At 41.6% G+C, this 18850-nt stretch overlaps 1 long non-coding RNA gene across 1 annotated transcript; it reads left to right on the forward strand.

Annotated features, from left to right (window-relative positions):
- Positions 1 to 12729: 12729 nt before the first annotated feature.
- On the forward strand, positions 12730 to 15459 carry LOC113832315. Its single transcript, XR_003479528.1, has 3 exons — positions 12730 to 12779; positions 13732 to 13882; positions 15337 to 15459. It is a non-coding gene; the product is annotated as an uncharacterized LOC113832315 (long non-coding RNA).
- The last annotated feature ends 3391 nt before the right edge of the window (positions 15460 to 18850 follow it).

The raw sequence follows: 18850 nt of genomic DNA on the forward strand, positions 1-18850 counted from the left end.
CTTTGCTTTAGTTCCTGACTCCTCCAGTTTTTTGTTATGTCTCTAGTCTACAAGATAAAACTTGCCCTAGTGGGTTTTGATCATAGTTTTATCACAGCAACAAAGAACCAAACTAAGTTATCTATAATATTCAGTGTATCATTAAAATGATGTTATGTACATTTATAAGAATAAGTTTGGGGCTAGTCATTAAAATTAGTCACTTTAAAACTTGTCAGCATAAAAAGGTAAAATATTTATGACCAATTTAGTTAATTTAAGCTATAATACATAACTAAAGAAGACTGACTTATAACTATCAGTAATAATTCTTTGATTTATATCATTAACCTGTTTAAAATTCAAGGTCAAATAAATTACTAAGAGGAAATGTTTTTTAAGCAATGCTTAAATTTATTTATGCCATTTACAACAAAGTGTATCATAGTAGCTATTATGCAAACATAACTCAACATATCCCATCTCTTCATGCTTAAGTGAGGGATGTGTTGCTTAGGTTATAGCTCTGGGGTGAAATGAAGACTCTAATAGGCACATCACTGAACTGGGATCAAAACACCTGAGCTCCAAAATATTAATGACTACAGGCAACTGCATCACTGATGTAGTTGTTGACAGGAAAATTGGATCCCAGAACTTCTAAGTACACACCAGGTCAGAGAAGTATGAGAGTCTTTTCACATTATTATTGATAAATTAGTGTTCATCAATTAACAATGGAAATTCAGCAGAAAGTCAATAGATTAATTCAGTTTAATAATTAAAATGCTAAGGTATGGGGGAAGAATTCCTCTCTCCTTTGGAAACACAGGAATTACACAAAGTAAGAATTCAGTGAGCATCCCTCCTGATATATTGGAGAATAAAACATCTACTCTTGGATCTACCCAGTATATTAATAGACCACAGGTTTTCTAGATTGCAAATTATCCCAGGGAACAGAGAAGTTTATTGTTACATGGTCCTGGTCTGGCACATTACTAGATTTATAGTAAGCTCTCAGTAAATATATCTTTATGAAAGAAATACCAGGTATATGTAGGCCATCCCTAGATTCACAAATCTTACTGCTAGAAAGGACCTACATCTATTTATTTATGTCAGCTAATAATGCTTAACCTTGCTTTCTTAATCAAACAGCTGGAGAGCTTTTAAAGAATATTGTGATTATGTTCACTATCAGTGGTGATTGTATTGATTTAGAGTGGAGCTCAGCATAATGTGTTGTATAAGGTTTCCAGTTAATTCATTTACATGAAAAATCAATTGGTCAAAGGTCCCTTGTAATATTCATACTAGAATAGTGCTTCAGGGCAGCCTTCTAATAGACAGAACTGTCCACAGAAGGCTTTGCACACCTAAAACCACATACATGTAGAGCCAATCATAACAGAGGAGCACCGTGGTTACAGATGAATCCTATTATGTGTGTTTTGGGATCTAAATTCTGGTCCTCTTGCTTGCTATCACACCAAACCCTGTCTTGCTAGTTTTACTCTCTATTTTGATACTTATATTCATGGTTAGAAAATATACTTGCTATGATTTCATCCTTGTTGATTTTGTTAAGATTCATTTCTTCAACTATACTGTAATCCGTTCAGGTGAATGGATTACATGTGTTTGGGACAAACTTGTAATATGCAATTTTTAATAGAATGTTTTATTAATGTCTTCTAGGCCCATTTAATGCTGTTTCTGCATTGATTTTCTGTCTTTGCTATCTATCTTTTAATGAATATAGCATACTGAGGTCTCCTGTAGTTAATATGTAGCTGTCCGTTGTCTCCTTAGGTCTATTGTTTTTTTATGCAATTATGTATTCTGCAACTATATTAAAAATTTCATGTTATCTTGGTAAATGACCATTTTAATATATTGTGCAATGATTTTATTTATCTTTGGCTATAGTTTTCATGTAGTTTTTTGTTGTTGTTTTATTACACAGAGTTTCTCTGTGCAATAGCCCTGGCTGTCTGGACCAGGGTGGCCTCTAACTGACAGAGATCCACCCACCTCTTCCTCCTGAGTCCTGGAAATAAAGGCATACACCATTATCACCGGGCTACACAGTTAGTTTTTATTTATTTGTTTGTCTGTCTGACTGTATGTCATGTGTATGTAGGTGCCTAAAGAGGCCAGAAGAGTGTGTGGTAGCCTCTGGAGCTTGTGTAACATATGGTTATGAACCAAATGGTGCTGGGAACTGAATTGGATCTTCTGGAAGAGCAGTAAGTGCTCTTTACAGCTGAGCTGTCTCTTACCACAATAAAGCTTATTTATGTCAGATGTAATTATATCTCTTTTTGCTTTTTTCTTGATACATATTTGCATGGAATCATCTCGTTATGTCCTTTGACTTTCAGGCTATCCATGCTTTACAATAAAAGACACATCTTGATGGAAGCATACTGTTGTATCTTTTTAAGTTATTTTAGACCCGTTCAATCACTTTATGTCCTTTTAGTGGAGAATTTAATTTCTTTAAATGTAAAACGATTGATAATAGCAGTTTAGTTTTGGTACTTTCTTGTTTTCTAATGATTTTGAAATGTTTTGTTTTTTCTTTTAATCATCTATTGTGATGTAAGTTTTTAAATGATATTTTGAAATGATGTATTCTTATGTTAAATTTTGTGCAAGTCTATGTGTGTGATGTATATGTGTGATGTGTGTGTGTGTGTGTGTGTGTGTGTGTGTGTGTGTGTGTGTGGTGTGTGTGTGTGTTTGATATGTGTATGTGAATGTGCCTGTGGAAACACAGGCATAAAAATCTATGTGGATTGGACTTCCAGATGGTTATGAGCAGTCAAACATGATTGCTGGGAATTGAATCTAGTTCTCAGCTACAGCCATACCTGCTTTTCCCTGCTGAGCCATTTCTCCGACCTGTAATTTTTTTTATTGTCTTGTGCTGTGATTTTTTCAAAATCTCCTGTGTACTTTTTAATAATAGGTTTCACTTTTGTTTTGACATGAGGCTTACTGAAAACACTTTATATTGCAATAATTTGATTTGAGCTGATATTATTTTTACATGACTTTGAGCTGACATTATTTTTACATGACTATACATAAAATCCTCTCTATTTTTATATCAAAATTTTCTTCTATTTATATTGTATATCCACAAACAAAATAGAAAAGCTATGGCTATAACCTTCATTGGAGCATGAAAAGGAACATAAGCAACTACTACAGTATTTGAATATTGAGAATTTGACTATGTTATTAACTTTGTGATGAGTTTTATAATTTTATATATTTTCATTCTACCAATTTGTGGTCTCTAATTTCAAATTAATGAGACACTTTAGAGTAACAATAATTCTTTCTGAGACCCGCCTGCTTCAGGGCCCCCAAATAACACATAGAGTCTTATTTAGTTACAATGCTGCTGGTCAATGACTAGGATTTCTTATCTGCTAGCTCAGTCTTAATTATCAACCATAGCCATTAATCTATATATTTTATAAAGACTTATCTATGATGCTGACTTTATGCATCCTCTCTTCCTGGAACTCACATAGTGACTCCTCCTTGTTCTTTTCCCATTGTTGCCTTTCCTGGTATGAATACATATAAAAGTAAAAATTGCTCTGCTAACATATATGTTTGAGTTCCCCACAGCCAATGAAGAACTTCCTAATGCCAATCCTTGAACTCTCCAAAAAGAAAATGGGCCACACCTCCTTGGGTTCATTGGATCCAACTTGCGTCATTGGAACTGACACTCGGACCAGAGCTTCAGGTACTGACTTCAGTAAACACAAGGACTTCAATCAAGACAAGGACTTCAACCTAGACCTTCAATCATGCATCTCCTGCCAAATTCTGACTGGATATAATCCATTCAAGACTTTCACTACACTAACATTTTCTTCCTACAGGACATCACGAGGCTATCGTCGAGTTCCATTTCAGCAGGAAGTAACTTGGAGAATACTATGCCCCCTTCCCCCACTGTTGACACCTAGTTAGGGCTAGTTTCCTATTATTTAGGATTGGGTTTAGAAGGAGGTGTTCAGGCTTGGACATCTCTTTCAGATGACTTTAGGGTTTAGTTGGAATAGACATAGTTAGGATGTGATATTAGTAGATTATTATGTCTTCTTGAAATTCACCTTTATAATTGCTAATTATAGATAACTTACACTGTTAAGTTTAAATCCTCTGTAGACTAAAAGGGGAATTGTAGGGAGTAATCCTGTTTAGAGGTACTGCTGAACAGGCCTGGTGAGACTGGCCACAGGTGCCTCTGACCACGCCCATTTGGGTGTGGTCAGAGTGACATAGCAAGGGTTTAAGTAGCAGAGAGGCATGCACATGGCCCCTTTTCCTCTCTCTCCTGCCTGGCTAAGCGGACAACTTTGAGTCACTCCGTTGTAAACCTGGTCACTGGCCCTTTCATGAGTACTATCCCTTTAATAAACTACCTGTTGCCAATCTATTAATGACTCCATTTTGTTCGGCTTTACTTTAGCATTTCTCATAAGGCAGACACAGGTGATATAAGAATGATTGTTTTTGATTTGTTTGGGAGACTTGTTATCTGTCTTTGTTTTCAAAGAACAGCTTTACCAGTAACATTTAGAAGGACATTGTTGTCAAAATTGGTCCATTTTGAGAACATGATGATTGAGACCTAACATGTCCTCTTGTGCCTATGTTACATCTCTGGCTGTTTGCATTTCCAGTCATGGATACAGTGTTTTCATGGTTTTCATCACCATGAAAAATTACCTATTTTGTGTTTTGTTCTTAACAATATTCTGGGCCGATTGTGAAATAAAACATCATGGTACAACAGGATCAAGTTGTAGAAACTCTAGGCTTAGCTCATGGTAGACAGGAAGAACACAGAGAGAGAGAGAGAGAGAGAGAGAGAGAGAGAGAGAGAAGACACAGATAATACGAATATAAATATGACATGAAATATACTGCCCAGGGGCAAGGTACTCCAAAAGTCTACCCCAGTGATCTTGGTTGAATTTCTGTAATCAGACCCCACCTCTTAATGTTTCCAGAAGTTTAAAAAACAGGACCAATCCTTAAACACATGGGGGTGCTTTTCATATCCATAATAGACCCTTAGTCCTCTTTGGGCAGCAGGACCTGACTAAAAGAAAGTGTAGAAATGCCTTTATTAATACCATTACTGTCTCTGCCAGCATAGCACATCCAGTGCAATTTCTCCACTGTGCTGGTCATTCTGTGAGTAGAGGCCTTCTGAGGCTAACTGGTGACTTCTTTTTTTTCTTTCATCCATTTTTTAATTTAAATTTGAAATTTTTAAGTGTTTGTTTTAAGTGTCAATCCCAGTTTGCTCTCCCTCCCCTCTCCCCTGATATCCCCAACACCCTATCCCATACACTTTCTGCTCCCCAGAGAGGGTGAGGCCTTCCATGGGGGATCTTAAAAGTCTGCAATATCGTTTGGAACAGGGCCTATGCCCTCCTGCATGTGTCTAGGCTGAGAGAGCATCCCTCTATGTGGAGTGTACTCCCAAGTCCATTCCTATGCTAGGGATAAGTACTGATCTACTACCAGAGGCCTCATAGATTTCCCAGGCCTCCTCACTGACATCCATTTTCAGGGGGTCTGAATCAGTCCTATGTTGGTTTCCGAGCTATCAGTCTGGAGCCCATGAGCTCGCCCTTATTCAGGTCAGGTGTTTCTGTGGGTTTCACCAGCCTGGTCTTGGCCCCTTTGCTCATCACTCTTACCTTTCTGTAACTGGATTCCAGAGTTCAGCTCAGTGTTTAGCTGTAGGTGTCTGCTTCTGCTTCCATCAGCTATTGGATGAAGGCTCTAGGATGGCATATAAGATAATCATCAATCTCAATATCAGGGGAGGGCATTCAAGGTAGCCTCTCCACTGTTGCTTAGATTGTTAGTTGGTGTTACCCTTGTAGATCTCTGGACATTTCCCTAGTTCCAGATTTCCCTTTAAGCCTATAATGGCTCCCTCTACTGTGGTATCTGTTATCTTGCTCTCCTGTTTTCTTCCCCCAATTCAACCTTCCTACTCCCTCATGTCCTCCTCTTCCCCCCTTCTAATTCTCCTAGCTCCCTCTCCTCTCCCAAATGTTCCCAATTTGCTCAGGAGATCTTGTCCTTTTCCCCTTCTCCAGGGGACAATGTATGTCTCTCTTAGGGTCCTTATTTCCTAGCTTATCTGGTGGTGTGGATTGTAGTCTGGTAATCCGTTGTTTTATGTCTAAAATCCATATATGAGTGAGTACATACCATTTTTATCTTTTTGTGACTGGGTTACGGTTACCTCGCTCCGAATGGTTTGTTCTAGTTCCATCCAGTTGCCAGCAAATTTCAAGATTTCATTGTTTTGTTTTGTTTTTTATCCTTTGAGTTGTACTCCATTGTGTAAACTTATAACATTTTCTCTATCCATTTTTCAGTTGAGGGGCATCTAGGTGGCATCCAGATTCAGGCTATTACAAACAATGCTGCTATGAACATGGGTGAACAGATGTCCTTGTTGTATGAATGTGGACCTTTTGGGCAGATGCCTAAGAGTGGAATTGCTGGATATTGTGGTAGACTAATTCCCATTTTCCTGAGGAAATCATACTGATTTCCAAAGTGGCTGTACGAGTTGGCACTCCCACCAGCAGTGGAGAGGTGTTCCCCTTTCTCCACATCCTCTCCAGCATAAACTATCATTGGTGTTTTTGATTTTAGCCATTCTGTCAGGAGTAAGATGGTGTCTCTGAGTTGTTTTGATTTGTATTTACCTGATGGCTAAGGATGTTGAACACTTTCTTATGTGTCCATCAGCCATTTTTGACTCCTCTATTGAGATTTCTCTATTTAGGTCTGGACCCCATTTTTAATTGGATTGTTTGGTGTTTTGGAAACTAGCTTCTTTAGTTCTCCGTAAATTTTGGAGATAAACCTCTGTCAGATGTGGGGTTGAGGAAGAAGTTTTCCCATTCTATGGGTTGCCATTTTGTCTCGTTGAGTGTGTCCTTTGCCTTACAGAATCTTCTCAGTTTTGGGATGTCCCATTTATTGATTGTTGTTCTCAGTGTCTGTGCTACTGGTGTAATGTTCAGGAAGCTGTCTCCTGTACCATTTTCTTCAAGGGTACCTCCCACTTTCTCTTCTAAGAGTTTCATCGTGGTTGGATTCATGTTGAGGTCTTTAATCCATTTTGTTCATGGCAATAGATATGGATCTATCTGCAGTCTTCTACAAGCCAGCATCCAGTCATGCCAGCAACATTTGTTGAAGATGTTTTCTTTTTTCCATTGTATAATTTTAGCTTCTTTGTCAAAAATCAGGTGTTCATAGGAGTGTGGGTTTTCAGTTTGATTCCAATGGCCTACCTGTTTATTTTTGTGCCAATACCAAGCTGTGTTCAGGACTATAGCTCTGTAATAGAGCTTGAAATCAGGGATGGTGATGCCTCCAGAAGTTCCTTAATTGTACAGTGTTGTTTTGGCTATCCTGGGTCTTTTGTTTTTCCATATAAAGTTGAGTATTGTTCTTTCAAGGTCTGTGAAGAATTTTGCTGGTATTTTGATGAGGATTGCATTGAATCTGAAGATTACTTTTGGCAAGATTGCTGTTTTTATTATGTTGATCCTACCTATCCAAGAGCATGGGAGATCTTTCCATTTTCTAATATGTTCTTTAATTTCTTTCTTTAAAGACTCAAAGTTCTTGCTATACATGTCTTTGACTTAGCATTCCCCAAGATATTTTATGCTATTTTTGGCTATTGTAAAGGGTGATGTTTCTCTGATTTCTTTCTCAGCCCATTTATTGTCTTAATATAGTAGGGCTACTTATTTTTTTTAGTTAATCTTGTATCCTGCCACTTTGCTGAAGGTGTTTTCAGCTCTTGGGTTCCCTGGTAGAGTTTTTTGGTCACTTACATAAACCATCGTATCATCTGTCAATAGTGAAGGTTTGACTTTCCTTTCCAATTTGTATCCCCTTGATCTCCTTTTGTTGTCTTATTTCTATTGCTAGAACTTCTAGTACAATATTGAAGAGATATCAAGAGAGTGCACAACCTTGTCTTGTTCCTGATTTTAGAGGAATCACCTTGAGTTTCTGTCCATTTAGTTTGATGTTGGCTGTTGGTTTACTGTATATTGTTTTTATTATGTTCAGGTATGCTCCTGTTATCCCTGATCTCTCCAGGAGATTTATCATGAAGGGATGTTGGGATTTTGTCAAAGGCTTTTTCAGCATCTAATGAGATGATCATGTGGTTTTTCCTTTTCAGTTTGTTTATATGGTGTATTACATTGATAGATTTTGTATGTTGATCCAACCCTACAACCCTGGGATGAAGCCGACTTGATCATGGTGGATGATTTTTCTGATGTGTTCTTGGATTAAGTTTGCCAGTACTTTATTGAGTATTTTTGCTTCAATGTTGATGAGGGATATTGGTCTGTAGTTCTCTTTCTTAGTTGTGTCTTTGTATGGATTGGGTGCCAAGGTAATTGTGCCTCGTAAAAACAGTTTTGTAATGATCCTTCTTCTTGTATTGTGTGGAACAATTTGAGGAGTATTGGTATTAGCTCTTCTGGTAGAATTCTGCACTGTAGCAATCTGGCACTGAGCTTTGTTTTTGTTTGGATACTTTTCATGACTGCTTTTAGTTTATTTGGTGTTATAGGTCTATTTAAGTTGCTTATCTGTTCTTGATTCAATTTTGGTAAGTGATATCTATCCAGAAAATTGTTTATTTCCTTTAACTTTTCAAATTTTGTGGAGTACAGATTTTCAAAGTATGACCTGAAGATTCTCTGTATTTCCTCTATGTCTATTGTTATGTCCCCCTTTTCACTTCTGATTTTTGTTAATTTGCATGTTCTCTCTCTGCCTTTTGGTTAGTTTGGATAAAGGTTTCTCTATCTTGTTGATTTTCTTGAAGGACTAACTCTTTGTTACATTGATTCTTTGTATTGTTTTCTTTGTTTCAACTTTATTGATTTCTGCCCTGTTTGATTATTTCCTGGCATCTACTCCTCCAGGGTGAATTTGCTTGCATTTGTTCTAGAGCTTTCAATTGTGCTGTTAAGTCTCTAATGTGACTATTCTCCAATTTCTTCATGTGAGCACTATGCTATGAACTTTGGTCTTAGCACTGTTTTCAAAGTGTCCTATAAGTTTGCATATGTTGTGTCTTCATTTTCATTGAATTACAGGAAGTCTTTCGTTTCTTTCTTTATTTTTTCCTTGACCCAGGAAGGGTGCAGTTGCACATCATTCAATTTCCAGGAGTTTGTAGATTTTCTGCAATTTGTGTTGTTATTGAATTCTAACTATAAAGCTTGGTGGTCTGATTAGATACAGGGGCTTATTCCATTACTTTTGTACCTGTTGAGGTTTGATATGTTGCTGAATATGTGGTTGATTTTTTGAGAAGGCTCCATGTGGTGCTGTAAAGAAGGCATACTGTTTTGTGTTTGGATGGAATGTTCTATAGATGTCTATTAATCCCAATTTGGTCATAGTTGCTGTTAGTTCCTTTGTCTCTTTGTTAAGTTTCTCTCTGGTGGTCCTGTCTAGTGGTGAGAGTGAGTTGTTGAAGTCTCCCACTGTAACTGTGTGTGGTCTTATGTGCGATTTTGAGTTTTAGTAATTTTTCTTTTATGAAAGTGGGTGCCTTTTTATTTGGGGCATAGATATTCAGAATTGAGACTTCTTCCTGATGGATTTTTCCTGTGATGAGTATGAAATGACCGTATTCATCTCTTTTGATTGATTTTAGTTTGAAGTCTAATTTGCTAGATGCTAGGGAAACTGTACCAGCTTGTTTCTTGGGTCCATTTGATTGGAAAATCTTATCCCAATCCTTTACTCTGAGATAATGTCTGTCTTTGAAGTTGAGGTGTGTTTCTTGTATGCAACAAAAGGATAGAATCTGTCTTCGTATTTATTCTGTTAGCCTGTGTCTTTTTATAGGCAAGTTAAGAACATTAATATTGAGAGAAATTAAGGACCATTGAGTGTTAATTATTGTTTGTTTTTGATTTGTTGTTGGTGGCAGTATTGTGTGTGGATTTACCCCGCTGTTTCTTTTGGCTTTTGGTAAAGTGGGTTTATCTATTGCCTATGTTTTTTGGAATGTAGTTAACTTAATTAGGTTGGAGTTCTCAGAGTGGGCAGGCAGAAGTCAGGCCCAAGGCAGGGGCTGAAGCTCACTTCCACCCTGCGTGGGAGCGGGAGTAGCCCAGTGATGTCCAAAGTGACTTCTTATATTAGAAAACTGTTTCTCTTCTGCCCACTTACCTTGTAAGAAATTTTTGTCTGTTTAATTTTCATATTTTAATTTAATTTCAAGGTGTTGCCCTTCCCTTTCTTCCCTCCAGATCTTCTTATGTATTCCTTCCTGCTTTCCTTCAAATGCATGACTTCATTTTTTCATTGACTGTTATGGTATGCAGACATAAATTTGTATATACATACATATTCCTGAACATAACCTATTGAGTCCATATAATGGTACTTGAATGTATGTTTTTAGGACTGATCTTTTGGCACTGGATAAAAAATTGGTGCACTCTTTCTTGGTGAGAACTTGTAGTTCTTTATGTAGGGTTGAGGCCTCATGGGATTACCCCTGTCTGGTTAGGCATGTTTGTTAGTGTCACCCTTGTTCAGCTTACATTAAGGCAGTGGTGGTGAGATTTTATGAGTATAGCTTTGGATGATACTAGGAGGCACAACATCACAGCACAGTCCCTGATCCTGTATCTCTTACTCTTAAGTGCTTGGCCTTATCTTATGCTTGTCTCACTAGTACTTATAACTCAACTTAACCTGTTTCTCCTCATCTGCATTTTGCCTTGGGGATTTTTACCTTTCTTTCATTCTGTATGTCCTGCTTTCCTGCTTCCTCAGTGTCTGTTTGGCAGCTTCCTGCCTGGCTGGTCCCAGGAACCTACCTCTCTTTCTCTCTTTGTCACTTCTCCCGCTTCTCCTAGCCTAGTTTTCTCCTCCTACTTACTGAGCACCAGCCCCACCTATCCCTCTACTGCCTAGCTACTGGCTCAATTGAATGTTTTTCTTTATAAGAGTGGCCATGATCATGGTGTCTCTTCACAGTGATAAAAACCCTATGACAATTATACACATTATGTACAACACACACACACAGACATATATATAATTACCATGACTCAGCACAGTGGATGGTAGTTATTCAAATTACTTTTTAAACCTTAGGAAGACTGTATACATGCTGTATGGGCTACTTTGAGCAACAACTTCTTCAATGTGTCAATGAGTGTTTGAACTTTAGAACAAACCAGAAAGATTGTAAAAGCTAGAGGTAGTGAATGACTCCAAGAAAAAATACTTTTCTAGACAAAATTTGGCTGTATGGCATGTATACTCTCTGTACAAATTCAAACCAGACAAAATCCCAGCAAGGGTACAGACTTTGTGGTGGTTTGATCAAGAATGGCCCCCATACATTTATATATTTAAGTGATTAGTTATCAGGGAGTGGAAATGTTTGAAGGGATTAGGATTCAGAGGTATGGCCTTGCTGGAGTAGAAGTGACTTTGTTGGAGGAAGTGTGTCACTGGGGGTTTTGAAAACCTTCACTAGTCCCAGGCTTGCTCTCTCTCTCCCTGAAGCTCATGATATAGAACTCTCAGCTATTTCTCCAGCACCATGTCTGCCTGTGTGCTGCTAAGCTACTTGCCATGATGACAATAGACTTAGCCTTGAAACTGTAAGCAAGCCCTCAATTAAATGCTTTCTTTTCTAAGAGTTGCCTTGGTCATGGTGTCTCTTCACACCAATAGAACAGTAACAAGGTCAGAAACACCCTAGCAAAGAAGTTATTTGTAATGGATAGCTGCTGGGAGAGGGGAAATCAATTTTCTTCAATGGAGGGATACTAGGTATAGATATATTTCACTGAAGGCCTCATGTTAAGGAGTAGTTTGCCAACACAAAACAAACCCCATGGTTTATTTATTTATTTATTTATTTATTGGTGTGTGTTTGCTTATTTGTTTGATTTTATTTCTTTCTTAACTTTTTAGAGACGAATCATGATGTTGAGTGGTAGGTGGGTGAGGAGCTATGGGAGGAGGAGAAAGGGAAAAGTAGAAGATCAAGTATATTGCATTGAAGAGTAAAAATTACTAGCTGTCTATAAGAACATGGGCTCGTCACCTTGGGGGCTCCCGTCCCCTGCAGGTGGCCGCTCCCGGAACTCTCATGGAAAAAAAAAAAAAAAAAAAACAGCTCCTGGAATAACCACAGGATGTCCCAACGACCTCTGTGAAAAGTTCAAACGCCCCAGGTGTGTCCACATAGTTTAACTGATGAGTAAATGTGTAACTTTGGGCTTCCCCTATTTCGTCCCTAGTCCTCCCCCCCCCCCTTTGTGGTTTTTGTCTTTATGAGTTAATGTGTAACTTTGGGCTTCCCCTATTTCCTCCCTAGTCCCCCCCTTTTTATGGTGAGTGAGGGTGTCCCTTCAGGGGTCTTACATTTGGGGGCTCGTCCGTGATTTGCGTGACCACCCAGGGGTCCTAGACCCACTTGGAGGTAAGAATTTTTGTTCTATTGTGACTCTTTGTTTGTGGCCTGTTCAAAAATCTGGTGCGATCGCAGTTTTGTTTTCGCAAACGCTCTTTAGAGGCCGCTCTCCAGGAGGAGGAGCGGAGTGGACGGGGATACACGTGTCCAGGTGTCCACCGTTTGTTCGCCCTGGGAGATGTCCTGGGAGGACAGGAGGAAGACCAGGGACGCCTGGTGGACCTCCACGGAAAAGGTCAGGAGATAAGTTTTCTCCTTGACGATCTGTGTCAAAGGGCCATTTCCCGGCCGTCTGATTCCTTTCAGAATTACTGGTCGACTCGAGGTCGACAGCTCGCTTTGCTTTCTTGTCTTTCTGTCGTGGTGATTGTTTTTGTCGTGTGTGTAATAGAGGTAGACATGGGACAGACTGTGACGACCCCACTAACACTGACCCTGGACCATTGGACGGACGTTAAGACTCGGACTCATAATCTTTCTGTCGAGTTCAGAAAAGGACCTTGGTGGACTTTTTGTTCTTCCGAATGGCCAAGTTTCAGTGTAGGATGGCCTTCGGGGGGAACTTTTAATCTATCTATTATTTCCGCTGTCAAGCGAATTATTTTTCAGGCCACAGGGGGACACCCTGATCAGGTTCCATACATTATTGTGTGGCAGGACCTAGTCCAAAACCCGCCACCCTGGATGAAACCTTGGACATCGGGAATAGGGACAACGACCGTAGCCATGGCCGCACGGAAAGTGCGTCCTTCAGATTCGACAGCGCACACTCCAACAGCTCCCCCGCGGATCTATCCTGAAATTGATGATGTCTCCCTCCTTGACCACCCTCCTCCCTCATATCCTCAACCCATTCCTCATGCAGCCCCACAGGCCCCAATGGACTTCCAGACTGCCTCCAAAATAGGGCCAGCAGCCGGGACTCGAAGCCGCTGGGGCCGCAGCCCATAGGGATCTGGCGCAGGACCTGATTCCACCATTGCGCTACCATTACGAGCTTATGGACCCGCCCCAGCTCCAGGGGAATTAGTCCCACTGCAGTATTGGCCGTTTTCATCAGCCGATATGTACAAGTGGAAAACTAACCACCCTCTTTTTCAGAGAACCCCTCAGGCTTGACGGGACTCCTCAAGTCCCTGATGTATTCTCATCAGCCCACTTGGGACGACTGTCAACAACTCTTGCAGGTCCTCTTTACGACTGAAGAAAGAGAGAGGATCCTTCTAGAGGCCAGAAAGAATGTTCCAGGACCAGATGGGACCCCCACCAATCTCCCTAATCTTATAGATGCCGCTTTTCCCTTGGTCCGCCCTGACTGGGATTACAACTCTGCGGAAGGTAGGGGGCGTCACACGGTCTACCGTCGGGCTCTAGGGTCAGGTCTCAAGGGGGCCGTGTGGTGACCCACCAATTTGGCAAAGGTAAGAGAAATCTTACAGGGTCCAGTAGAGCCACCCTCTGTCTTCTTAGAACGACTGATGGAGGCATACAGGAGATATACCCCATTTGATCCCTCCTCAGAGGGACAGCAGGCGGCTGTAGCCATGGCTTTTATAGAACAGTCGGCCTCTGATATCAAGAAAAAGTTGCAGAGATTAGAGGGGCTCCAGGATTATACATTGCAGAATTTAGTAAAAGAGGCAGAGAAAGTGTATCACAAGAGAGAGACCGAGGAAGAAAAACAAGAAAGAAAAAAAAAAAAGGAGGCAGAAGAGAGGGAGAATCAGCGGGATCGCCGCCAGGAGAGGAATTTGACTAAGATTTTGGCCGCAGTAGTAGGCGGAGAAAGGTCAGAGAGAGGACAGTCAGGGTACCTGGGCAACAGGGCAAGAAGACCCTCGGGAGGACAGAGAATACAACTTGAAAAAGACCAATGTGCATACCGTAAAGAAAAAGGACACTGGGCCAGAGATTGGCCCCGGATAAACAAAAGGGCCCCAAGATGTTGGCCCTCGAGGAAGATTAGGGGAGTCAGGGCTCAGTCCCCCTCCCCAATCCTAGGGTAACTCTCTCTGTGGAGGGGAACCCCATTAATTTCTTAGTAGATACGGGGGTGGAACACTCAATTTTGACTAAACCATTAGGGCAGTTAGGATAGAAAAAAACCCTGGTCATAGGAGCAACTGGGAGCAAACTTTACCCTTGGACAACTGAAAGAAGTTTAGAAATTGGAAAAAGCCAAGTAACTCACTCTTTCCTTGTGATTCCTGAGTGCCCTGCGCCCCTTCTGGGAAGGGACTTGTTGACCAAATTAAAGGCTCAGGTCCAGTTCACCCCGAAGGGACCAGAAGTCACCTGGGGGAAGCCCCTATAACATGCTTAGTTCTAAGTCTAGAAGAAGAATATCGCCTGCATGAACCCAAAACTGGGGTTTTGCCCCCTAAAGAATGGCTGACAGCTTTTCCAGAGGTTTGGGCAGAGCAGACTGAAATGGGACTGGCTAAACAAGTGCCACCCGTGGTAGTAGAATTAAAAGCGGCTGCCACCCCCGTCTCAGTCAGACAGTACCCCATGACTCAAGGGGCTAAGGAAGGCATTCGACCACATATCCAGATACTGTTACAACAAGGCATACTGATTCCCTACCGGTCCCCCTGGAATACTCCCCTCCTGCCGGTACGTAAGCCTGGAACCAATGATTATCGACCTGTCCAGGACTTGAGAGAAGTCAATAAACGAGTACAGGACATTCACCCAACCGTGCCCAACCCTTACAACTTGCTGAGTTCCTTACCGCCTGAACGATCCTGGTACACCATTCTGGATTTGAAAGATGCCTTTTTCTGTCTCAGGTTACATCCGAATAGCCAACCCCTGTTCACTTTTGAATGGCGAGATCCCGAAGGAGGACATACGGGTCAACTGACCTGGACTAGGTTGCCACAGGGGTTCAAAAATTCACCGACTCTTTTCGATGAAGCGCTCCACCATGACCTTGCGCCCTTCAGGGCACGGAACCCCCAGATTTCTCTCTTTCAGTATGTAGATGATTTACTGCTCGCAGCCTCGACCCAGGAACTGTGCCTGGACGGGACCAGAAAGCTCCTAAAGGAATTGGGTGAGTTGGGGTACCGGGTGCCTGCCAAGAAAGCCCAGTTATGCTGCTCGGAGGTGACCTACCTAGGATATACCCTCCGAGAAGGGAAGTGGTGGCTCACTGAAGCACAGAAAAAGACTGTGATGCAGATCCCGACCCCCACCACCCCGAGACAAGTACGTGAGTTTTTGGGAACTGCGGGTTTCTGTAGACTCTGGATACAGGGGTTCACCATGCTGGCGGCCCCTCTGTACCCACTCACTAAAGAAAAGGTCCCATTCACCTGGACGGAGGAGCACCAAAGGGCCTTCGATAAAATAAAGACTGCCCTGCTCACAGCTCCCGCGTTGACCCTGCCAAATCTGACTAAGCCTTTCACTCTATATGTTGATGAGCGGGCTGGAGTGGCCCGTGGAGTTCTGACTCAGACCCTGGGGCTCTGGAAGCGGCCGGTGGCCCACCTATCTAAAAAGCTAGACCCCGTCGCCAGGGGGTGGCCCTCTTGCTTGAAAGCCATTGCTGCAGTAGCCTTACTTGTAAAAGACGCTGATAAGCTTACCCTGGTTCAGCATGTGACTGTAATCGCTCCCCATGCTTTAGAAAGTATTGTGTGGCAGCCTCCCGACCGCTGGATGACAAACGCCCGGATGACACATTACCAGAGCTTGTTGTTGTTTTTTTTTTTTGGTTTTTGTTTTTGTTTTGTTTTTTGTTTTTTATTATTAGTAATTCAAGTTAGGGAACAGGCTTATTTCACATGTAATTCCCCTCTCCCTCTCCCTCCCCTCATCCCCATTCCTTCTCCCCCACCTCCGCACCTCCAACCTATCCCCACCCCATCCACCCACCACTCCCAGGCAGGGTGGGGCCCCCAATTGGGGCTCCACCAAGTCCACCAAATCTTCCTGTGCTGGGCCTAGGCCCTTCCCCATGTGTCCAGAGGCAGAGCACATCCCTTCAAGTGGGATGGGCTCTCATAGTCCCCCCCACACACACCAGGGCAAAACGCCAGTCCACTTCCAGAGGCTCCCAGGAGTGCAGGGGCCTCCCCATTGGCATCCATGATCAGGGGGGCTGGATTAGTCCCGTACTGGCCTCCCAAAGGGCGTCTGGGGTCGATATGCTTTCCCTTTTTCAGGCCAACTGTTTCTGTGGGTTTCTCCAACCTGGTACAGACCCCTTCGTTCTTCATTCCTCCCTCTCTTCAACTAGGTTCCAGATTTCAGCTCAGTGTATTTCTGTGGATGTCTGTCTCTGCTTCCATCAGCCACTGGATGAGGACTCTAGGATAGCATAGAGAGTAGTCATCAATCTCATTCTAGGGGAAGGGCTTCTAGGCTGTCCTCTCCTCCACTGCCCGGACTGTCAGATCGTGTCATCCTTGTAGGTCTCTGGAGATCTTTCTAGTTCCAGATCTCTTCTAGGACCTATAGTGGCTCCCTCTGATATGGTATCTCTCATCCTGCTCTCTCTCCTCTATTCTTCCCCCAACTCAATATATCTGCTCCTCCATTTCTTCTCCTCTACTCTTATTCTTGTGCTCTTATTGTGGCAGCACCCACTCCCCTGCCCTCATGCTCTCGACTAGCTCGGGAGTTCATGCCACTTCCCGTTCCTGGGGTCCATTTATCCCTTAGAGTGATTCATGATTTCTAGTTTCTTTGGGGAAGAGGATTATAGGCTGGTAAACCTTTGCTCTATGTCTAAAAATCATATATGAGTGAGTACTTACCAAGTTTGTATTTTTGTGACTGGGTTACCTCACTCAGGATGGTTTCTTCTAGTTCCATCTATTTGCTTGCGAATTTCAAGATTTCATTGCATTTTTCTGCTGAGTAGTACTCCATTGTATAAATGTACCACATTTTCTCTTTCCATTCTTCAGTTGAGGGGCATCTAGGTTGCTTCCAGGTTCTGGCTACTACAAACAATGCTGCTATGAACATGGTTGAACATATGTCCTTGTTGTATGGACATGCAGTATTTGGGTATATACCCAAGAGAGGAATGGTTGGATCTTCAGGTAGATTGATTCCCATTTTTCTGAGCAACCGCCATACTGCTTTCCAAAGTGGTCTTACAAGTTTGCACTCCCACCAGCAATGCAGGAGTGTTCCTTCTCCCCAACCTCTCCAGCATAGGTTGTCATTGGTATTTTTGATTTTAGCCATTCTGACAGATGTGAGGTGGTATCTCAGAGTTGTTTTGAGTTGCATTTCTCTGATGGCCAAGGATTTTGAAGCACTTTCTTAAGTGTCTTTCAGCCATTTCAGATTCCTCTGTTGAAAAATCTCTGTTTAGTTCTGCACCCCACTTTTTAATTTCATTGTATGGTGTTTTGGTGGCTAGCTTCTTGAGCTCCTTGTATATTTTGGAAATCAGTCCTCTGTCAGATGTGGGGCTGGTGAAGATCTTTTCCCATTCTGTGGGTGGTCGTTTTGTCTTACTGACTGTGTCCTTTGCCATACAGAAGCTTCTCAGTTTCATTTATTGATTGCAGACCTCAGTGTCTGTGCTTCTGGCGTGATGTTCAGGAATCGTTCTCCTGTGCCAGTTTGTTCAAGGGTTATTCCCACTTTCTCTTCTAGAAGATTCAGTGTGGCTGGGTTTATGTAGAGATCTTTGATCCATTTGCACTTAAGTTTCGTGCATGGTGACAGGTATGGATCAATCTGCAATTTTCTGCATGTTCGAATCCAATTGTGCCAGCACCATTTGTTGAAGATGCTATCTTTTTTCCATTGTATGGATTTAGCACCTTTGTCAAAAATAAGGTGTTCGTAGGTGCGTGGGTTAATATCTGGATCTTCAATTCGATTCCATTGGTCTATCTGTCTATTCTTGTGCCAATACCAAGCTGTTTTCAGATCTGTGGCTCTATAGTAGAGCTTGAAGTCAGGGATGGTTATGCCTCCAGAAGATCTTTTATTGTAAAGAGTTGTTTTGACTATCCTGGGTTTTTTATTTTTCCATATAAAGTTGAGTATTGTTCTTTCAATGTCTGTGAAAAACTGTGTTGGGATTTTGATGGGGATTGCATTGAATCTGTAGATTGCTTTTGGTAGGATTGCCATTTTTACTATATTAATTCTGCCTATCCAAGAGCATGGGAGATCTTTCCACTTTCTGGTATCTTCTTTAATTTCTTTCTTTAGAGTCTCAAAGTTCTTATTGTATAGGTCTTTCACTTTTTTGGTTAGTGTTACCCCCAGGTATTTTATGTTGCTTGTGGATATTGTGAAAGGTGATGTTTCCATGATTTCTTTCTC

Source organism: Cricetulus griseus (assembly GCF_003668045.3).
Source record: "Cricetulus griseus strain 17A/GY chromosome 1 unlocalized genomic scaffold, alternate assembly CriGri-PICRH-1.0 chr1_1, whole genome shotgun sequence".
Taxonomy (NCBI): Eukaryota; Metazoa; Chordata; class Mammalia; order Rodentia; family Cricetidae; genus Cricetulus; species Cricetulus griseus.